Below are 24,588 nucleotides of genomic sequence, written 5' to 3'. Positions count from 1 at the left end.
GGATGGGAGGGAAAGTCTGGAGGGTTTTCTGGAGTCAGGAGACATTGGAACAGGCCTTGGAGACCAAGTCAAAGGACAGGAAGAGAGACAGAGAGAGAGAGAGAGAGAGACAGAGAGACAGAAACAGAGTGAGAAAAAAGATATATATATATATGAATATATATATATATACACACACACACGCGTATATACATAGAGACAGAGGCAGAGAGAGACAGAAACAGACAGATACACAGAAAAAAGAAATACACACATTTAGAGACAGAGACAGAGAAACAGAAACAGAGAAAATATATATATACATATACATATATATACATATACATAGAAAGAGGCAGACATAGAGAAAGAGAGACAGAGAAACAGAGACAGATACAGAGAGAGAAAAAAGATATATACACACACACACACACACACACACATATATATATAGAGAGAGAGGCAGAAAGAGAGAGAGACAGAGACAGAAAGAGACAGAAACAGAGAGAGAAAAGAGGGGCCCTCTGTTCCTGGACGGTGTCCTGCTCTTTCTCTGCCTGGGCCAGCAGTCCTGAGAGCAGCTCCTTCCACCCTTCTGCTGCAGAGCTGGTTCTGTCTCATCCTCTGTGCCATCCTTCAGGTCTTGGCATAAAGGCTTTCCCCAAACCCCCAAGCTGACGTACCCGGCCACTGCCTGGTAACTTCCTTTGCAACGCTTACCACGATCATACCTGGCTCCCTGCAGGTCATCAGTGTCATCCTACTCCAATGTTCTGTCTTCCTTCTTCACCCACATATCCTGAATACTTAGCACATGGCCTGCTGGAGAATGTGATTATTTGTGGAAAGGGTGGTGAACAGATGGGATCGCTGTGGTGGCTGGGGCCTGAGGTGGATGGGGATGGGATAAATAGGGTATATTGGGTTTTGAAGGCATTGGGGTGGAGTGGAACATGATGGGATGGATGAGGTGATGGATGGGTTGGGTGACAGGATGGGGAGAGATGACATGGCATGGACAGATTGGATGGACCAGTGCCCCCTGGTGACCTCCTGGTGGTCCTCTGTGCTCCAGGTTCTGCCTCGAGCCTTTCCTCTTGGAGCCGAGAGCTGTCATAGACTGGGTATGAATGGACACTGCTCTCAGCCTCTCTAACTGGATCCATGTGGGGAACCTGTGTGCAAAGGTCTTCATCATGAAGCACTGGTGGGAGTCTGAGAAGGTGGGTGCGGGTGGGTGGCGTGGGGGTGGCAATTTTCCTTGCCTCAGTCCTGTCCCTACAGCAGTGAGACTCATGTCTTGCCCAGTGTGCCAGGTGCTTACCTGGCAGCTTGACCCTGGCTCCCAGGGCTCATGGAGTTTGTAGTGAATCCTCAGTAAAATGGCAGAGCCCATGTTGAATTCTCCCCACCATCACTTGGGAGTGCTCAAAACCACCTGGCAAAGCAGGTATCCTTTCATTCCCATTTTATGGAGGAGGAGGAGACTGAAGCTTAGAGTGGCTGTGTGTCCAAGGTCACAGAGCTGGTTAGTAGTGGCATTGGGACATGACTCCAGCTCCCCCTGACCCTAGCGTGACATTCTCTGAATCACCCACCCTCCTCCGACTTTTAAGAGTGATTTGCCAACCTGCCCTCCCTTGAGTCCATGTCTGTCTGATCCAAGGCATGGCCCTGACCTGCCTGCCCTCTTCAGCAGAAACACCCCAGTCTCCTGAGCAGAAGAGGAGGCTGGGAAACATGGAGTTGGGGGTGTCATCACATTTGCTTTGATCTTCCTCATGCGGTTCCCCCTGGTTTTTATGTCCCTGTTGAAGACAGCAGGTGACATGACCAACTAGCCCCTGCACATGCCTGTCAAGATTGCCATTTATAGTTACAAGATCCCCAGAGTGGAGGAAGGGAGGTGCCTGTCCGTAGTGCTGTGGGGGTGCCAGTGCCTGCTCCCCAGCCTGAAGCCTTTGCTCCTCCAGCTATTGTCCTAGAGGAGGACTCAAAGCTCAGACAAGCCTCTGAGCTTTTTTGCCTTATTATCTATTTTGTGTTTTGTCGTGGATTTTTTTGAGGAGCAAATTTGGAACATTAAATGGGGCATATGAGGATGTGATGACGTTAATTGAAGGTTGAACAATATGTTTTCAACAATGTGATAACAATATGTCATAACTTTTTATTGAGATGAAATTTACATACAGTCAATTCACAGATAAGTGTACAATTTTATGAGTTGTGAGTGACACAAATAACCATGTAATCACTACCCCAATCAAGATAGATATCATTGCCATTGCTCCGGAAAGTTCCCTCATGATTCTTCCAGTCCACACTCACTAGACTGGACTAGCCTAATTTCCATAATCATAGATCAGTCTTCTCTGATCTGAACTATGTCATCATAGAATATGTACTTATTTATAGAACATGACAGTTTTGAGATTCATCTGTATTATTGCATATGTCAGTTTGTTTTAATGCTGAGTAATATATCATCATATAAATATATACAACAATTTTTCATTCTTCTATTAATAGATATTGGGTTGTGCCTGTTTTTGTGGACATACATTGTCTTTTAAGTAAACATGTAAGAGTGGGATTGTTTTGTGATGGGGTAGTTGTATGTTTAACTTTTAAAGAAATCTAGAAAGTTTCCAAAGTGGCTGCACCATTTTGCACTCTCACCAGCAATGTCTGAGAGTTCCAGTTGCTCCACGTTTTCACCAACAGCAGGTATCATCAATCTTTTGAATTTCGAACTTTCTGATAGGTATGACGTGGTATCTCATTGTGCTTTTAATTTGCATTTCCCTGATAACTAATGATATCGAGTAACTTTACATGTTTTTATCCATTTGTGTATCTTCTTTTCTGAAATATCTATCCAAGTCTTTTTCTGTTTGTTGTTGTTTATGTTGTTTTATTATTGAACTGTAGGGGCTCTTTAAATATTCTGGGTATAAATTCTTTGTCAGACATATGTATTGCAAATATTTTCTCCCAGTCTGTGGCTTGCCTTTTCATATTCTTAATGTTGACTTTTGATAAGCAGAAGTTTTTTATTTTGATGAGGCCAATTTGTTAGTATTTCTTTTTGTGATCAGTGCTTTTGGGGTCTAAGAAATCTTTGCTTACCTCACGTCCATGAAGATATTTTCCCATGTATTCTGCAAGGAGCTTTAGAGTTCTAGCTCTTATGTTAGGTCTATGATCCATCCATCTCAAATTAATTTTTCTGTGTAATGTGAAGTAGGAGTCAAGACTCTTTCCTCTATATATGTTCCTAGTTTTTCTAGCCCATTTGCTGAAAAGATGCTTTTTTTCCTCACTTGGCGTGATACTTCTGTAAAAAATCAGTTAACTGAGTATGTCTAAGTCTATATTTGGATTATCTATTATGATCCGTTGATCTGTCTATGATTCCATCAGTTCCACGCCACCTTGATTACTGTAGCTTCTGATATATTTTTAAACCAGTAAGTTCAAGTTCTCCAACTTGGTTGTTTATTTTAAAGGTTGAGTATTTTTTCTTTTTAACTATTCTAAGCCTTTTGCATTTCCATTTAAATCTTAGAAACAATTTGTCAATTTTATTTAAAAATTCTATTCATATTTGGATTAGAATTGTGTTGAAGCTAGGGAAATCTGTTCAGTCTGGGAAGAATTTGCATCTAAACAATATTGAGTCTCTAAGGCATACATGTGGTTTTTATCCATTTATTCAGGTTTTTAATTTCTCTGAGAAATATGTTCTACTTTTCTACATATAAGGCTTGTACATATTTAAAGTTATTCCTAAATATTTTATGGGCTTTGATACTACTGTAAATGGAATTGTTTTAAAATTTCATTTCTAATTACTTGCTGCTAAAATTAAAAATGTAATTTCATATATGTAGTTTGTATCCTATTACCTTGCTTAATGTGCTTATTAGTTCTAACGGTTATTGTTGTACATTCTTTAACTTTTTTTTTATGTAGGCAGTCATTTTTAAGTATAGGGAGGATTATTCTTTTTTCTCAGTCTATATGCTTCTTATTTTTCTTGCCTTATTGCACTAGCTAGACTTTCAGTGCATTGGTGAAGAGGAATGGTGAGTTCAGGCATCCTTACCGTGTTCCCAATCTTAGGAGAAAAGCCTTTAATGTTTCAGCAATAAATATGATGTTTACTAGAATTTTCATAGATGTCCCTTATCCTTTTGAAAAAGTTCTCTTCTTGTCCAAGTTTGCTGAGAATTTGTCATAAGTGGGCACTGAATTTTGTCAGACACTTTTTCTGTATTTTTTGAAATGAACATATTGTTTTGCCTGCTTATTTTGTTAATATGGTGAGTTATATTGGTTGATTTTTAACTGTTCCTTGGAAAAAACACTTAATAATGATGTATTATTATTTTGTATATCACTGACTTCAATTTGCTAATGTTATCTTAGGGATTTTTTGTGTCTGCTTCATGAGGCACATTGGTCTATAATTTTCTTATAATGTCTTTTTCAGGTTTTGGTATCTAGATTATACTAACTTTCTAAGATGATTTGAGAACAATTTTCTTCTCCATTTTCTGAAAGAGTTTATGTAAGAGTTGTATTATTTCTTCTTTGAGTGTTTGATAGTATTTACCAGTAAAACACTCTGGGCTGAAATTTCCTTGTGGAAAGGATTTAAAAACAAATTCAATTTTAATAGATATTGGAACAATCTGAGTATCTTTTCCAAGTTGTGTCAGTTTGGGTAAATTGTGTTTTCAAAGAATTTTCCCACTTCATATAAGTAGTTGAATTTATTGGCATAGAATCTCTCATAATATATTTTATGATCCTTTTGATGTCTGTAGGATCTATAATGATAACCCTCCTTTATTTCTGATACTGGCAATTTGTGGGGTTTCCCCTTTTTTCCTGATCAATCCTTCTAGGAATTTTAAAAGAGATTTATCAAGGTATACTTGGTATACAATAAACTGCACATATGTAAAGTATATAATTTGATAAATGCTGACACACTGTGAATGCTGACATCTGTGAAAATATCACCATCATCAAGATAATATTTTCATCACATATAAAAGTTGATTCATGTCTTACTATAATTCCTTTCTCTCTCCACCTCCGTCCCCATGCAGCCATTTTCTCTCTGTAACTATAGATTCATTTGCATTTTCTAGAAATTTATATAGATAAATCTACATAGTCTGTGCTATATTATTTAATCTGGCTTCTTAAGAAATACCAAAATTTTAGGTCATATTGCTTCATGAAAAAAATAAATATCAAAATTTGTTTCTTTATCACATGGTGATGGACATTGGCGTTGTTTCCAGTTTTTGTCCATGAAAAATAAAACTGATGTAAACGTTCAGGTGTAGTAAGCCTTTATAGGGATAAGGCTTTCATTTGTCTTGCATAAATGCCTAGAAGTAGAATGACTGGATTTTGTGATAGGTCTTGGTTAACTTAAAAAAAAAAAAAAGATTCAACTGTTTACCAAAGCAGTTGTATAATTTTACATTCTTACAACAGTGTAGAAGAGTCCCAAGTGCTCTACATCTTCTCCAATATTTTATGGCCAGTTTAAAAATTTGTAGCTATTCCAATGGGTGTGTAATAGTATTAGGTTATAGTTTTAATTTGCAATTACCTACTGACAAATGATGCTGAGCATCTTTTTATGTGCTCATTTGCCATCTACATATGTTTTTAGTGAAGCGTCTTCTGAAATCTTTAGGACATTTTAAAGTTGGTTGCCTGTTTTCTTATTAATGAATTGTAAGAGGTCTTTATTATGAATAAAAGTGTTTGTCAATTATGTTTTGCAAATATTTTCTCCCAAATTGTGGATTGCCTTTGCCTTTTCTTAACAGTGCTTTTTGGGGGAAACAGGGTGCTATTCTTTCTTTTCTCTCTCTCTCTTTTTTTTTTTTTTTTTTTTTTTGAGACAGGGTCTTGCTCTGTTGCCCAGGCTGGAGTGCAGTGGCACAATCATGACCCACTTCAGCCTTGACCTCCTAGCCACCCAAGGTGCTGGAATTACAGGTGTGAGCCACCATGCCCAGCCTTTTGGTCTTTTTAAAAGAATTTAATTTTATTTTTAATTGACAAATAATAATTGTATATATTTATGGGGTCAAATGTGATGTTTTGATACATGCACACATTATGGAATGATTAAATCAGGCTGATTAACATATCCAACACCTCACATACTTATCACTTTATGGTGAGAACATTTAAAATTTACTCTTTTAGTAATTTTGAAATATAAATTATTAACTATAGTCACTGTGCTATGCAATAGATCACTGGAACTTATTCCTCTCAAATGAAACTTTGTACCCTTTCACTAACATCTCTCCCTTCCCCAATGACTTCTCCCACTCTGCTCTCTTGTATCCACCATTCTACTCTCTACTTGTTTGAGTTCAACTTGTTCTGATTCCACATAAAAGTAAGACCATGTGATATTTGTCCTTCTCTTAACAGTTTCTTTTGAAGAACAAAACTCTTTAATTTTGATGAAATCCACTCAGCATAATTATCTTGTGATCCATCCAAGTTGTTGCATAAATCAATGCTTCGTTCCTTTCCATTGTTGAGAAGTATTCCATGTTATGGATGTTATCACAGTTTGTCCAACCATTTACCCACTGAAGTTCATCTGGGTTGTTTCTTTTTTGGTTGTTACAAATGAGGCTGCTATGAACATATGCATACAGGTTTTTTCATGAACATACATTTCCATTTGTGTTCAGCTGGTGGGTCATATTGCGTGTTTAATCTCACAAGAAACTACCAAACTGTTTTCCAGATTGGCTGTACCATTTTATATTTCCACTATCAATACAGAGTGATCTATTTTCTCTGTAAATAGTGATAATCGTGTTATTGCTATTTTTTATTTTAGTCATTCTGCTAGGTGTGTTAGTGATATCTCATTGTGGGTTTAATTTGCATTTCCTTAATGGCTAATGATGTTAAACAACTTTCCATGTGTTTATTTGTTCTCTGTATATCCTCTTCAGTGAAATCTCTATGCATGTCTTTGGCCCAGATTTCAATTCGGTTGCTTTTTGCTGTTTAGTTTTGAGAATTCTTTATGTATTTCAGATACTAGTTTATTTTTTGTTGAACATATGGCTTGCAAATATTTTTTTACAGTCCATATCTTATCTTTTCATTCTCTTAGCATGGCCTTTGGTAAAACAAAGATTTTAAATTTTGATGAGGTTCAATTTATCCATTTTTCTTTTTATGGATCATGCTTTTGGTATTAAGTTTAAGAATTCTTTGTCTAGCCCTAGATCCTGAAGATTCTCTCCCATGTCTTTTTCTAAAAGTTTATAGTTCAATAATAACTCCATAATCATTTTGAGTTAGTGTTGTGTAAAGTGTGGGATTTAGGTAGATATTCATTTTCTTGCCTATGGATATCCAGTTACTCCAATACCATTTGTTGAAAAGATGATCCTTCTTCTGTTGAATAGCCTTTGTGCCTTTGTTAAATATCAGTTTTGAGCATATTTGTGTGGGGTCTGTTTCTGGGTTCTCTAATCTATTCCATTCATTGATGTGGTTCCCTCCACCAGTACCGTACTGTCTTGATTACTGTAGCTAAAGTGTAAACCTTAAATATCAGAGTGTGTCCTCTCATTTTATTGTTCTTTGTTGTTTTAGCTATCCTTGGGTGGTGTCTTTCCATATATATTTTATTTTATTTTATTTATTTTGAGATGGAGTCTTGCTCTGTCTCCCAGGCTGGAGTGCAGTGGCACGATCTTGACTCACTGCAACCTCTGCCTCCCGGGTTCAAGTGATTCTCCTTCCTCAGCCTCCCGAGTAGCTGGGATTATAGGTGCCCACCACCATGCCTGGCTAATTATTTTGTATTTTTAGTAGATATGGGGTTTCACCATGTTAGCCAGGCTGATTTCAAACTCCTGACCTCCAGTGATCCACCCGCCTCAGCCTCCCAAAATGCCATATAAATTTTAGAATAAGCTTGTCTATGTGTATTTTAAAACTTAGAATTTTGATAGAAATTATATTAAACCTAAAGACCTATTTGAGGTGAATTTGCATCTTTATTATATTGAATTTTCCAATCCATGAATATGATATGTCTCGCCATTTAGTTAGGTCTTTTATTTCCTCAGCATTTTATAATTTTCAGCATAGAGATCATGCACATATTTTGTTAAGCTGATACTTATAGCATAGGCCTGTTTTGTTTTTTCTGTTTTGTTTTTGCTTTATTACAGTAGCTGGGACTTCTTGGACTCTGTTGAATAAGATGGTGAGAGTGTACATCCTTGCCTTGCTCTTAATCTTAAGAAGAAAGCATTCCGTAATTTACCATAAACCATAATATTAGCTGAAGATTTTTGTAGTTGCTCATTATTGGGTTAAGGAAGTTTCCTTCTATTCCTAATTTGCCAAGAATTTAAAAAATTGTGAATGAACATTAAATTTTGTCAAAGGACTTTTTCACACATGTTGAGGTGATTGTGTGTCATTGATATATGCATTTCACTGATTTTCCAACAATAAACCAGCCCTTTTGAATTCCCAGGATAAACTCCATTTGGTCATGAGGTATCTCATGTATATATATATATGTCTTTTATATATATACACACACATTATACATACATATTTCAATACACATATATATTGAATTTATATATAAATATATATTTATAAATACATCTATTTTATTTTTGTTTTTACAGTTTGTAAGTACATTGATAATTTTTGCACCTGTATTTATGAGGGATATTGTTCTGTAGTTTTCTATTCTTGTGATGTGTATGTCTCAGAGCAAAGCTAGCTTCATAAAAGAGTTTGAAAGTGGAACTTCCTCTTCTGTTTTCTGGAAGAATTAGCATGGAATTGATATTATTTCTTAAATATTTGGTAGAATTCACCAGCAAAGTCATCTGGCCCTGGGGTTGTCTTTGTGAGAAGGCTTTAAGGTACAAAATCAGCTTCAATTCATTCAAATTCAAATTTAAATTCAATTTATTTAGTAGTTATATTGTTATTCAGGTTATATATTTCATCCTGAGTGAGTTTTTATTCTTTGTGTCTTTTAAGATATTTGTTCATCTGACCTGTTGCTAAATTTATTGACAAAAAGGTGTTCATAATATTCACTTATTATCCTTTTCATTCCTATATGATTTGTAGTAATCATCTCTAATTCTCTTATTGCTAATTTATATCTTTCTTGTTTCCTCTCTGATGAATCTGGTCAGAGGCTTATCAATTTTATTGATATTCTGAAAAAAAAGCTTTTGCAGCCAGGCATGGTGGCCCATGCCTGTAATCCCAGCAGTTTGGGAGGCCAGGGCGGGCAGATCACTTTGAGGTCGGGAGTTCAAAACCAGCCTGGCCAACATGGTGAAACCCCATCTCTACTAAAAATACAAAAATTAGCCAGGTGTGGTGGCAGGTGCCTGTAATCCCAGCTACTCAGGAGGCTGAGACACAAAAATCACTTGAACCCAGGGGGGCAGGGTTTGCAGTGAGCTGAGATCATGCCACTGCACTCTAGCCTCGCAACAGAGTGAGACTCCATCTTAAAAATTAAAATAAGTTTTGTTTTGATTGATTTCTCTATAATCTTTTCTCTATTTTCTCTTGTACTTTGGGTTTAATTTATCCTTTTTTTCTAGTTTATTAAGGTAGAAGTTTAGATCATTGATTTGGGTTCTTTCTACTTTTCTAATGTAATCATCTAATGTTTGACATTTTCTTCTAAGCTTTAGCTGCCTACCACTAATTTAAGTCTTGCATTAATTTTTATTTAGTACAAATATTTTATATTTATTCTTGTAATTTCTACCTTAACCCATGGAATTTTTTTTAAAGAATGCTCTTTAGTTTCTACACATTTAGTGAGTTTCCAGAGATTTTTGCTATTAATTTTTAATTTCATTTCATTATGGTCAAAGAATATTATTTGTACAATTTCAGTTCTTTTAAATTTATTGAGAGGCTGGACATGGTGGCTCACACCTGTAATCCCAGCACTTTGGGAGGCTGAGGTGGGAGGATCAATTGAGGCCAGGAGTTTCAGACAAGCCTGGGCAACATAGTAACACATCTCTACAAATAAAAGCAAACAAACAAATAAATAAATTTATTGAGAGTTGTTTTATGATGCTGAACATGATCTATCTTAGTGAATGTTTTATGTGCCCTTGAAAATAATGTGTATTCTGCTGTCGTTGTTCAAGTCTTCCGTATATTTACTGTCTACCTGTTTTATCGAAAGGTTTCAAGAACTCCAACTAACTGTGAATTTGTCTATTTCTCTTTTGAAATCTGCCAGTTTTTGCTTCATGTATTTTGAAGCTCTATTATTTGGTGTATAAATTTAGGATGATTTGGTCTTCTTCAGGAATGGTCCTTTTTATGACTCTAAAATTATCCTCCTTTTCCTTCTAATATTTCCTGCCCTTAAATCCCCATTATCTTTATACTAACACAGCAACTCCAGATTTCTTTTGATAAGTGTTAGCATATACCTTTTTCCATCCTTTTACTATTTCTTACTTTCAGCTTTTGAAGTGGATTTCTTGTAAACAGCTTAGAGTTGGGTATTGTTTCTGTATCCAAGCTTATCATCTCTTACTTTTAACTGGTGTGTTTATACTATTTACATTTATTGTAATATGGTTGAATTTAAATTTATTATCTTGTTATATATTTTTATATGTTTCATTTGTTTCTTATTTCCTTTTTCCTCTTTTTGCGCCTGAAAAGATTTTTCTACCCCACAGCACAGGGAGTGGGTATGCAAAATTCAGTGGACTCTATGAGTTGAACAGAGAGTCTGAAGTTTAGAGAAGCCAGGGTGCTGATAATTTCTGAATAAGAGTATTTGATACTGTACTTCATCTAAAATATATAAACATTACAACAATATAGTTCCACTTATCCCCTCTCACATCATCCTTTGTTCTTTGTTGCTATATGCTTTACATATACACATGTCATACACCTTGCCATATGATGTCATAATTTTTGGTTAAGCAGTCAGTTGTCTTCTAAGAAAATTCAAAAAAAATTATTTTAAATAATCCATGTTTTACCATTTTAGTTGCTTTTTATTTCTTCCTTTAGATCTGAGTTCTACCTGCTGTCATTTACCTTCAGTCACAACATCCTTTAGAATGAGCCTGTCCAACCCGTGGCCCATGGGCTGCATGCAGCCCAGGACAGCTTAGAGTGCGGCTCAACAGAAATTCATACGCTTTCTTAAAACATTATGAGTTTTTTTGTGATTTTTTTTTTTTTAGCTCATCAGCTATCATTAGTGTGAGTATATTTTATGTGTGGCCCAAGACAATTCTTCTGTTGTGGCCCAGGGAAGCCAAAAGATTGGACACCCTGCTTTAGAAGATCTTGTGGGGCAAGACTACTAGTAATAAATTCTCAGTTTTTTGTTGTTTCTATTGTTACTGTTTTCAACATTTGGAAATGTCACTATTGGCTGGGCACGGTGGCTCATGCCTGTAATCCCAGCACTTTGGGAGGCCAAGGCAGGCAGATCATGAGGTCAGGAGATCGAGACAATCATGGCCAACATGGTGAAATCCCGCCTCTACCAAAAAAATACAAAAATTAGGTGGGTGTGGGGGCACACTCCTGTAGTCCCAGCTACTTGGGAGGCTGAGGCAGGAGAATTGCTTGAACCCGGGAGGTGAAGATTGCAGTGAGCTGAGGTCACGCCACTGCACTCCAGCCTGGTGACTGAGGGAGACTCCATCTCAAAAAAAGAAAAAAAGAAAATGTGGTGTGCGCCTGTAATCCCAGCTACTCGGGAAGCTGAGGCAGGAGAATCACTTGAACCTGGGAAATGGAAGTTGCAGTGAGCCAAGATTGTGCCACTGCACTCCAGCCTGGGTGACAGAGGAAGGCTCCATCTCAAAAAAAAGAAAAGAAAAAAATAAAAGCAAATGTCACTATTTCATCCTCATTTTTAAAGATGTATTTTTTGTTTGTTTGTTTGTTTGAGACCGAGTTTCACTCTTGTTGCCCAGGCTGGAGTGCAATGGTATGATCTTGGTTCAAAGCAACCTCTGCCTTTTGGGTTCAAGCGATTCTCCTAGCTCAGCCTCTTGAGTAGCTGGGATTACAGGCGGCCACCACCACGCCCAGGTAGTTTTTGTATTTTTAGTAGAGACGAGGTTTCACCATGTTGGCCAGACTGGTCTTGAACTCCTGACCTCAGGTGATCCACCCGCCTTGGCCTCCCAAAGTGCTGGGATTATGGGCTTGAGCCACTGCGCCCAGCCAAGATATTTTTGCTGCCTATAGAATTCTGAGTTGAGAGGTTTGCAAATTTTTTTCCTAATGCAGAAATTTGAAGATGTTGTTCTCTTATCTCCTAATCTTCACTGTTCCTGAGAAAAGTCGGTGTCATTTGTACTGTCACCCTTGATTGTAACGTCTTTTATCTCTGCTTTTGAAACTTTTTTTAATCTTGGGTTTTCAGCAACATGATTATGACCTTCTTTTCATGGTTTTCTTTACATTCATCTTGCTTGTGTTTTTGCTGGTCATTCTGGATCTTAATTGATTTTTTTCTACCAAATTTGGGGAATTTTTGGCGATTTTTCTTCAAATATTCTTTCAGTTCCATCCTCTCCCTCTAAATATATATATATGTGTGTGTGCCTGTGTGTGTGTGTGTGTGTGTGTGTGTGTGTGTAGCTGATTTATATTGTCTGAAAGGTCACTGGAACTCGATTCATTCTCCTTCATCTTTCTTTTCTGTGTTATGCTATTTACCTGTTTTAAGTCTACTGACCCTCTCTTTTGCTGTCTCTGCTATGTTGTTAAGTACATTTAGTGAATTTTTCATGTGAGATATTGCAATTTTTTAGCTCTAGACTTCCCATTTAAACCTGACTTTTGAAATTTTTCAAAATGGTGGTACAATGAACATATAAAATGTATCTTACCATTTTTAACTGTACAATTCAGTGGTAGTAAGTACATTCACATGGTGTGCTACCATCACCACCATCCATCCACAGAACTCTTTTCCATGATGTAAAACTAAACCTGTCCCTGTTAAACATGAACTCTTTAGTGTCCCTTCCCCTATCCCTTGGAAACCCCATAATGCTTTCCGTCTCTATGAATCTGACTAGGGAACTCATATAAGTGGAATAATAATAGTATTTGTCCTTTCATGACAATCTTATTTTACTTAAGCATAATGTCTTCAAGGTTCATCCAAGTTGAACCATAAGTCAGAATTTCCTTCCTCTTTAATGCTGAATATACATACATTGTATGCATGTATCACATTTTATTTATCCATTCATCCATTGATGGAGACTTGGTTTGCTTCTACCTTTTGGCTATTGAAAATAAAGCTGCTATGAACATGGGTATGATGCTGATTTTTAAAATTAATATTTGAAATATTCATTGTTAATATATAGAAATACAACTGATTTTTGATATTGGCCTTGTGTCCTCTGGCCTTACTAAAATCACTTAGTATTCTAGAGACTTTTCTGTAGAATACAGTAGATTATAGCATTTTCTACACAGATAGTCATGTTATCTGCCTTTATTTCCTCCTTGCAAGTTTTTTTTTTTTTTAAACTTTTTCATGCATTATTGCACATTCTAGGGCTTTCAGTATGGTGGTGAATAGATATCCTTGCCTTGGGAGAACTTTGAGTCTTTTGCCATTAAGTGCAATGTTAGCTGTAGTTCTTTTGTAGATACCCTTTACCAGGTTGAAAACCTTTGTGTTCATAGTTTGCTGAGAGGTTTTTTAATTTTTTTTTTTTTTTTTTGAGACAGAGTCATGCTGTGTCGCTCAGGCTGGAGCACAGTGGTGTGATCTTGACTCACTGAAACCTCTGCCTCCCGGGTTCAAGCAATTCTCCTGCCTCAGCCTCCCAAGTAGCTGGGATTACAGGTGGCTGCCACCATGCCCAGCTAATTTTTTTATGTTTTTATTAGAGATGGGGTTTCACCATCTTGGCCAAGCTGGCCTTGAACTCCCGGCCTCAAGTGATCTGCCTGCCTCAGCCTCCCAAAGTGCTGGGATTACAGGTGTGAGCTGCTGCACCCAGCCTGCTGAGAGGTTTTTTTAAATCATAAATGGATGTTGAATTTTCTCAAGTACTGTTCCCTCATTTATTGAAATGATCACATGATTTTCCTTCTTTAGCATGCTAACATGATGAATTACATTAATGTATTTTCTAATGCTGAACCAGCTTTGCATTCCCAGGATAAACCTCGTTTGGTCATAATACATTGTCTTTTTGTATATCGCTGGGTTTGACTTACCACTACTTTGTTGAGGATTTTTGTGCAGATGTGTATGAGTTATCGACCTTTAGTTTCCTTCTAAGGTCTTTGTTTTTGATATCAGGAAGGATAATGTTGGCCTCATTAAATGAGTTAGAAAGTGCTCTCTTATTTTCTGAAAGAGCTTGGATATAATTGGTATTATTACATCATTAAATGTTTAGTAGGATTTGCCTATGAAAGCATCTGGGCCTGGAGTTTTGTGTATTGGAATGTCTTAAAATAAGAATTCAATTTCTTTAGTACAAAGGCATATCAGGTTAACACTTTCTTCTTGGGTGAATTTTGGTGTTTTGTGTCTTTCAATGAATCCATCATTTTATATAGATTGTTAATTTATGAGTAGAGTTCTTCATAGTATCACCTTGTTATTCTTTTAATATCTGTAGTGTCTGTAGTGGTATCTCCTTTTTTATTTCTGATATTTATAATTTGTGTTTTTTCTCTTTTTATTGCAGTCAGTCTCCCTAGAGAGTTATCAAGTGTATTAAATATTTTCAAAAACCTAACATTTGGTTTAATTTATTTTTCTGTTTTCAGTATACTAATTTCTGCCCTTATCGTTATCATTTCTTTTATTCTATTTTCTTTGGGTTTAATTTGTTCTTTTTCTGGTTTCTTAAAGTATAATCTTAGATCATTTGTTTGGCACTTTCTGTTTGACACACAAATTATTTAGAGGTATGTTGTGTAATTTCCAAATGTTTGTGAATTTTCCAGATATCCTTCTGTTGTCGATTTCTAGTTTAAGTCCTTGATGGTCAGAGACTATACATCATATAATTTTTAATTCTTTTAAGGTTGTTAAGCTTTTAATGGCCCAGAATATGATCTATTTTGGTGAACGTTCCATTTGTACTTGAAAAGAATACATGTTCCATTACTGTTGGCTGAAGTGGCTGATAAACATCAGTTAGGTCAAGTTGACAGTGTTATTCAGGTCTTCTAAATTTGTGTTGAATTTCCATCTATGTATTCTATACTGAGAAAGAAGTGATGAAGTCTCCAAACATAACTGGATTTCTTGTTTTAGTTCTATCAGTTTTTGTCTCATATAGTTTGAAGCTCTGTCATTGGGGAATCTACTGTTTAGGACTGTTACATCTTCTTGGTGAATTGATTATTTTATTATTATGTAACACCCCTATTTGTACCTGGTAATTTTTTGTTGTTCTGAAGTCTTATTTATCTGATAGTAACATAGCCACTTCTGCTTTGTTTTGATGAGTATTTGCTTGGTATATCATTTTTATCCTTTTACTTTTAATCTATCAATTGAGGGGCCAGCAAACTTTTTTCTGCAAAGGGCCAGTTATTAATAGTAAATATTTTAGGTTTTGTGGCTATCTATGGTTTCTATTACCTCTTTCTTCCCCTCCTTTTCTTCTTCACGACCCTTAAGAAATGTAAAAACCATTCTTAAAAACAGGCCATGGGCTGCATTTGCCCTCTGAGCCATAGTTTACTAATTTCCAGTCTATACAATTATATTTAAAGTGTATTTCTTTTTTTTTTTTTTTTTTTTTTTTTTTTTTTTTTTTTTTTTTTGAGACGGAGTCTCGCTCAGTCGCCCAGGCTGGAGTGCAGTGGCGCGATCTCGGCTCACTGCAAGCTCCGCCTCCCGGGTTCACGCCATTCTCCTGCCTCAGCCTCCCGAGTAGCTGGGACTACAGGCGCCCGCTACCACGCCCGGCTAATTTTTTTTTTGTATTTTTAGTAGAGACGGGGTTTCACCGTGTTAGCCAGGATGGTCTCGATCTCCTGACCTTGTGATCTGCCCGCCTCGGCCTCCCAAAGTGCTGGGATTACAGGCGTGAGCCACCGCGCCCGGCCAAAGTGTATTTCTTATATATAGTGTATTAGTCTGTTTTCATGTGGCTGATAAAGACATATCTGAGACTGGGCAATTTACAAAAGAAAGAAGTTTAATTGGACTTACAGTTCCACGTGGCTGGGAAAGCCTCACAGTCATGGCACAAGGCAAGGAGGAGCAAATCATGTCTTACATGGATGGCAGCAGGCAAAGAGAGAGCTTGTGTAGGGAGACTCCTGTTTCTCAAAACCATCAGATCTCATGAGAGTAATTCACTATCATGAGAATAGCATGGGAAAGGCCTGCCCCCATGATTCAATTACGTCCCACTGGGTCGCTCCCATAACATCTGGGAATTCAAGATGAGATTTTGGTGGGGACACAGCCAAACCATATCATGTAGCATATGATTGGATCCTGTTTTTTTTTTTTTTAATCCAATGTGACAATTTTTTTTCATTGCTATATTTAGACTGTTTCAAGTTAATGTCATTATTGATATAGTTACATTTAGGTCTACCATTTTATTATTTTTCTATTTTCTCATTTTTTTCTATGTTCCTTTTTCTGGCTTCTTTTGAATTATGTGAATATTTTTAACATTCTATTTTATTTATTGGCTTTTGTTGCTGTATCTCTTTGCATTACTTTTTAGTTGCTGCTTTAGGCATTATATACATACCTAACTTTTCATAATCTATTTAGAGTTAGTATTTCATCGTAGCATGTAAAATATAGAAGGCTTATAACTATGTGGTTATCTTTACCTTCTCTGTGTCATACTTTACCCTCTTTATGTTATACTTTTAACTCCTCTGTTATAATTGTCATAAGTATTAAATCTACATACATTTAATCCCCTTGATAATGTTATAATATTTGCTTTTTATAGCTTATATACATTTTAGGTACTTTGGAGAAGGAAAGTAACCCATTATATTTACCAGATATTTACCTTTTCTGTTGTTCTCCCTTCATTCCTGAAGTTCCAAGTCTTATACCGGTGTAATTCCTTTGTCTGAACAACATCCTTTCTTTTAGAGTAGGCCTACTGGTGTTTTTGTTTTTTTTTTTTGAGACAGAGTCTCTGTCGCCCAGGCTGGAGTGCAGTGGCGTGATCTCGGCTCACTGCAAGCTCCGCCTCCTGGGTTCACGCCATTCTCCTGCCTCAGCCTCCAAAGTAGCTGGGACTACAGGCACCTGCCACCACACCCGGCTAATTTTTTGTATTTTTAGTAGAGACGGGGTTTCACCATGTTGACCAGGATGGTCTTGATCTCCTGACCTCGTGATCCACCCACCTCGGCCTCCCAAAATGCTGGGATTACAGGCGTGAGCCACCGCGCCTGGCCGGATTCTTTAAGTCTTTTCTTCTTCTTCCTCAGAGTGTCTTTTTTTTTTTTTTTTTTTTGCTTTCATTCTTGACAATTTTTGCTCTATGTAGAATTCTGAGTTGACAGTTCTTTTGTTTCATGTTTTTAAAGATGTGTTCCCATGTCTTCTGACAACCATGTTTTCTGGTTAATCGTCAGTCATTGTTTATCACTGCAGTAGGTATGTTTTTTCTCTGGCTGGTTTTTAGATTTTTCTTTATCTTTGGTTTTCAGTAATCTGATTATGTTGTGTTTGGGTGTGCATTTTTTTGAATTCATCCTGTTTGGAGTGCTCTAAACTTCTTGAACCTGTAAATTTATGTCTTTTCCCATATTTGGAAAGGTTCTGCTATCATTCTTTTCAAAAAATATTTATCTCCACCAATCTGTCTTCTCTTAGGGATTCCAATTATAAGAGTATTAGATGTTTTGATATTGTCTAACAAGTCCCTGAGGCACTCATATTTTGATATCTTTTTGTTCTGTTAGTTCTTCAGTTAGAATAATTTCTATTGATCTATATTCAAGTTTACTGGCTCTTTCTTCTGCCATATTGATTCTTTAGACTTTTTATTTTGTAATAATTTTCCATTTACAGAAAAGTTGCAAAGATAAAACACAGAGCATTTCCATTTACTTCTCACCCGGTTTTCCCTAATTTTGACATCTTACATTAACATACCATAGAATGTTTGTCAAAACCAACAGGCCAACATTGGTAGGTTCCTACCAACAAAACTCCAGATTCCACTTAGATTTCACCAGTTTTTACATTAATGTCCTTTTTTGTTCTAGGATACCACATCACACTTAGTGGTTCTTTTTTATAGTTTTTCTTTGTCAAACTCCTATTTTTCCATCCATTTCAATGTTTTTAAGTTTTACTTCGTGAAGGATAGTTATAATCATTTCTCTGAAGTCTTCATCTGACAATTCCAGCATCAGGGTCATCTCAGGATTGGCATCTTTTGATTGTATTTTCTCTTAAGAATTGGTCAGATTTTCCTGATTCTTGGTATGTCAAATAATGTTGGGTTTTCATCCTGGACTTGTAGTTTTTGTATGTTAGAAGACTGGATCCTGTTTAAATCTTCTGGAGAATGCTAATTGATTTCTCCTTCTTTTCCACCTTTCTCTTCTTCTTCCTCCTCTTCCTTCTGTCCTCCTTCCCCCACTCCTCATCATCCGACTCCTCCTCCTCCTCCTCCTCTTTAGCAGGCAATGAATCCAGTGAAATTCACACTGCACGTTCTTTCTCTCCCATGAGCGGTGGTTCAGATGTTAGTTCTCTCTTAAGAGCTTTGGCTGTGTGACTTGCAGGTGACCAGTGCATGCGCTGCTCAGAGGTGAGCCTGGAGCTTGAGTGCTGTTGTATATGGCAGTTCAGACCTCAAAGCCTTTGCTGTGCTCCTGCCTCTTGGGAATGTGGCCTGTTTGGGTGCTGTGTGAGTGGTCCTTGTCCCCTCTGCACCTTAGGATGGTTCCTTCCCTAGCTTGGGGTAGTGTCCTCCTCACATGTGCTGAGGAGTACTCAGTACTCCATGAAGACTCAGGGGAACCCCCTGCCCGTCTCTGGATTTCTTTCTCTCCGTGCCACTCTCTTCTTCCGAGTTCTCTGTCCAGCAAACTCCAGCTGCCTTGGCCATCCTGGATGTTCAACTCTGTCCCTTGAGCTCATGGAGGCCACCTGCCTGGGCTTGGCTTGGGTTTCTCCTCCCTGGGCCACACCTGGAAACTCTCCCCAGGCAGGGAGCTGGGCTGGTTGGAGGCGCATCTCATTTGTTCCATTTCTCGCAGGCATCACTCTGGGGCTGCATGTTTCTTGTGTCTGAAACAATGCTTTCTATATATTTGTCTGGCTTTCTAACTCATCTAAAGCAGTAGTTAAATGCAGCCCCTGCAGCTCTACCATGACCAGAAACAGGAGTCAGACCAAGCTTCAGGGTGCTCTGTCTCTTGCCTTGCAGGACATTCTCACTTCCCCCCATCCCTGGGACTTCCCTGGGCTCTGACAGCCCAAATTCCACTCCCTCACTCTCAAGCCAGTAAGCCTGTGGCTCTCTGCGGGAATTCCAGCCACCCCGTGCTGAGGACTGGGGCGTCCTCAGGGAAATGGTCATATTCACACAGCACTCTCTCGTGACCTGCAAGGCCTGTGTCCACCTCTCCCACCCCATCTCACTCCCCCATCCCCATGCCCCCCTCTCCTTTTCAGCAGCAGTGGCCTCCTTTGCATTTCTGTAACTTGTCACAGCCCACTCCAGCCCTGGGCTTTTGCACATGCTGCACCCTGCACTGGAACTGATTTCTCCCATCTTCTGCACCATTGAGTACTCACATCCTTGCACTCTCAGCTCATATATCTATACCTCCAGGGAGGCGTTCCCTACCTGGTCCCCTCCCCAAGCAAGGACAGGCCTCCCTTTAAAATGTCCTGATCACACCACCTGCCCATACTTCACGGCAGTCATCCCAGTTTGTGGTGTATTTCTTTGGGTAATACTGTGATGAGCACCTGTCCTCCTGGCGGGACTGTGAACCCTGGGAGGGCAGGGGCCATCTCTCCTCAACTTCGTCTCTCAGCACCTGACACAGAGCAGGAGCACAATGAATGTTCATTGAATGAATGAGTGAATACAAAACTACACACGGAGGGGAGGTGGGGGCCTGCAGTGTTCCCTGACACCATTCCCTCTGCCTAGAACTGCTGTCTGTGAGTCGTTTATTTATAGCATGGGGAGGAAATGGGACTGCGACATCTCCCAGCCATAGGAAGATACCATGTCTTCCTTCGGGGGCCCACGAGTTTGCACAGGAGTGGGCAGGAGCCATGTGTGTCTATTCTGCCTGGAATTTTCAGGGCCAAGCGAAGATTGGATGGAGGAAGCAGAGCTGAGAGGGCAGAGGGTGCAGGGTGCAGACTGGGATGGGGAAGGAAGCTGGGCCCGAGCATCTGGGGCTACCTTTGTTTCTCTGGATCTGCACTTGGCTTTTCCTTCCCCAATTCAGGAATGAGTCTCTGGTCATGAATGTGGAAGTAGCCAGCGAGCACGTGGTATACTACGTGGATAAGGAAACACGAGACCCACTGGCCTGCATGCTCACGCACACCCGAGAGAGCCTGTATGAGCCCCTCCTTGCTCCAGCAGTGCCCTGGCAGAGAGGGTTTTCTGCCGAGCACAACTGTTGCAGGGTGGGGTTTACCACGTGAGCAAAGGAGTCGTCTTTTGCCCATTTACATGGCACTTTCATGGACATATGTCCCCCTTGCACAAGTGAAGAATCTGGCTGACTGACGCCAGGACTCAAAGCTACAAAAGTGGCAGAGTCGGGATTTGAGCCCAGTTCTGCTGACCCGGGCATGGCACACGGACCCATCCTGCCTCCCGGGGCACAGGTGGCCAGAGGAGTCCAGGGCCCATCTATATTTTTTAAAATGTATTATCTTTTTATTGTGGTAAAATACACATAACATAAAATCTGCCATCTTCCCCATTTCTGAATGTATAGTCAAGTGGCATTAAGTGCATTCATAATGTACAACCCGCACCACCATCATCTCCACGACCCCTTTCATCTCGTAAAATGGAAATTCTATCCCCGTTCAACACTAACTGCTCATTCCCTCCTCCCTTCAGCTCCTGGCAACCACCCTCCTACTTTCTGTCTCTATGATTTTGACTGCTCTAACTTACCTCGTAAAAGTGGAATCCTACAGTATTTGTGTTTTTGTGACTGGCTTATTTGACTTAGCATAATTCCTCAAGGTTCATCCACGGTGTAGCCTGTGTTGGAACTTCCTTTTTAAGGCTGAACATCCACACCTTGTATTTGTGACATTTGATTATTACTTGTTCATCCACTGATGGGTATTTGGGTTGCATCCACATTTGAGCGATTGTGAATAATGCTTCTGTGAACCTGAGTGTGCAAATATCTCTTCGAGGCCCTGCTTTCAATTCTTTGGGGTGTATACCCCGAAGTGGAGTTGCTGCATCGCGTGGTCATTCTATTTGTAATCTTTTGAGGAACCGCCATACTGTTTCTCACAGCACCTGACCCATTTTCCATTCCCACCGGCCGTGAGCCAGGGTTGTGATTCCCCTACATTTTTACCAACACCTGTTATTTTCTGTTTTTGTGATAGTGGCCCTCCTAATGAGTGCAGCGTGGTTTCTCACCGGGGTTTTAATTTCTATTTTTTGAATGACGGTGATGCCGAGCATCTTTTCCTGTGCTTATGAGCCATTTGTGTACTTTTTTATCTATTGAGGAGTCCTTTGAGTGTTTTTGAATCAGATTCTTTTATTGTTGTTGCACTTTAGGAGTTTATATATTCTAAATATCAATGCCTTATCAGGTATATGATTTGTAAATGTTTTTCCCATTGTGTGGGTTGCCTTTTTACTCTGTGAATACTGTCTTTTGATGTGCAAAATTTCTTAATTTGCATGAAGTCCAATTTGTCTATTTATTCTTTTGCTGCCTGTGCCTTTGGTGTCATAGCCAAGAAATCAATGACAAATCCAAAGTCATGAAGGTTTTTGTTTTGCAAGGCCCATCCATTTTACAGATGAGGAGACCGAGGCCCGGGGTATTCAACAGTAATGAGTCTGGGATATTCAACAGTAATGAGTCCTTTTGGCCTGGCTGTATGTCTCTGTCCGGCCATCTATTTATTCACTTCCCTCCCTCCCTCCCACCTTCATCAGCCAGCATACGTGAATCTGCTGGGCCATCGGGGTTTAGATGCCCCCTTCCCTTTCACAAACAACCTGTGCGACCTGGGGCTTCTGCACCTGCTGGAATAGGGGGGAAGATAACAGCACCTCCCAGGGGCTGCCTTGCATGTGGCAAATTGCTTATGACACATTAGCTCTTCTGGTAATGGCTAATAACATCCCGATGAGGGGGGGGAGTCCTCAGTCACCCCCGCCCCTGTGGGTGCCAGGGGCACAGCCCTCCTCCAGCTTCCTGCAGGGCCGTGCCGGCTCCTCCTTCCGGAAGCCGTTCCACTTGCAGGCTGGGAAGACACACCTGCAGGAGGGATCTGCTTTTCAGGGACTGCATGCCAGTAGTGCTTAGCAAATATTGTTGGACAAGGAAGCTGGCTTTGGGCCTTCATGCACTGGAACAAGCTGGGTCATGGATGCCACAGAAACTTATCCAACTCATTAGGAGAAAGGGGGTCTCAGGCCCTCAAAAGAACTCACGGTTGTGAAGTTGGGGTAACTGCTAAACTGATTTAAGGGAGGCAAAGGGGTCCATGACATCACTGAGTTTCTTATGCAGCCAATGGGAACAGATCGTTTCAGCTGGAGGCTGCCGTGGGTTCTAACTGTGCCATCGGTGAACGTAAACCAGGCTTCTACGCTTTGTAATTGTGGGTTTTGGTTTTCAATGTTGTTTTCCTGACTGCAGAATGCTGCCTGGACTGATCCCCAAAGCCCTCGGGACTCCAGCAGGCACTGAAAGCAAAGATGGCCCATCGGTTGGATGTCAGGAAGGACTGTCACCTCCCTGAGGGTGTGTTAGCATCTCCTCTGCTGCATCCTTGTCCCCTTGGCCCTGTGCAAGGGAAGAAAGCAAGCCCAGGCCATGGGGAGGGGCACAGGTCTGGGCTTTGGGGACCAGCCTAGCAGCAGGGTTGCATGAAGGCAGCCCCACCCCTCCTGAGCCCTATTTGTGAGGCCGTGGGGAAGGACCCCCGCCTGGGCCAATGTTCCCCAGAAGCTGAGCCTAATGTGGGTGAGGTGGGAGCTTTGTGTGCTGCTGGCCTTGCCTCCGAGAGCTGCATGATGACAATGCCGTCCATGTGCGTGGGGCCTGGGCTGTACATGTGCGCGGGGCCTGGTACTTTTCCAAGGGCTTTTCAATGCATTATCTTGTTGAAGGCTCATTTGAGGCAAGGACTCGAAGCAGACGGGAAAACAACCAATTTACTGAATCCTGAATGGAGAGGAAGCTGAATGCAGTGTGTATTTTTGCTGAATCTCAAACCAAAACAACTTTTGTTAAAGAACAAACAAATAAACAAAAATGCTGAACACTAATTCGCCAGGGAACACAGTCTGGACCGAGGCTCTGGGCAGAGAATCAGGGCAGCGAATTCCACAGCCACTTGGGTTCTGGTGGGGGCTGTGGATGGCAGGCGAGCTCATGAACAAGAGCTTTTGGGGACCTGGCAGCAGGAGCGAGGCAGGAGATGCTGGTGGGAGGGGGTATTTCAGGTGGGGGACCTGAGCCTTGAGCGAGGCAGGAACGAGGAGCCTGTCAGGGGCCTCGGGTCCTGGTGTGCCAGAGTGGAGGTCCCATGTTGGGAACAGCCTGGGACAGCTTCAGAGGTTTCCTGGGGGGTCACCAGCCCGATTGGAGTTGCACTTACAGTAATTAATCTGCAGCGGGAGGTGGGGTGGGATTTTCTAAGATGATTGAACGTCTGAGCATTCCCCAACAGAAACGATTTCATTCCATTTGAGTTGCTTCTTTTAAGTGTCTATCTCTTCCATTTTTGGTGGCACAGAAGGGGAAGGCACAGATGGGTGTCTGTGTGGCACAGGGAGGGCCCGAATGGGAGGGGAGGTGGAAGACCCTCCACCTCACATGGGTCCTAGTGGAACTCACGCACCACAGGCCACAGACCAGTGCACACGCATGCACTCACGCACGCACCGCCATGGTGACACACGATCACAGAGATGTGCGCTTGGCCTGGGTTCCTGCTGGAGACGCATGCTCTCACGCACGCACCGCCATGGTGACACACGATCACAGAGATGTGCGCTTGGCCTGGAGTTCCTGCTGGAGACGGACTTCCCGGAACCCAGCTCACACGAGTCTGCTCCCTTAGGCAGCAGGGGCCAGAGGATGGCTGGTGAGAAATCCTCCTCACCACCAGCCAGAGGCCGAGTCCACAGGGACCAACACCCAGTCCCTTCTGAATGGGTCTCAGTGGCCTCTCCTGCACTCCTGAGAGTCAGGTGACCATCGATCCCTTCCTTAAACATCTGTCACAGCCTGTCAGGGGCAGCTGTCCGATGTGGTCACCCTGAGTGGCCCTGGGTCTTCTGAAGTCATTTC

Source organism: Pan troglodytes, chromosome 21 (assembly GCF_028858775.2).
Source record: "Pan troglodytes isolate AG18354 chromosome 21, NHGRI_mPanTro3-v2.0_pri, whole genome shotgun sequence".
Lineage (NCBI taxonomy): Eukaryota > Metazoa > Chordata > Mammalia > Primates > Hominidae > Pan > Pan troglodytes.
This window is presented reverse-complemented; position numbering follows the sequence as displayed.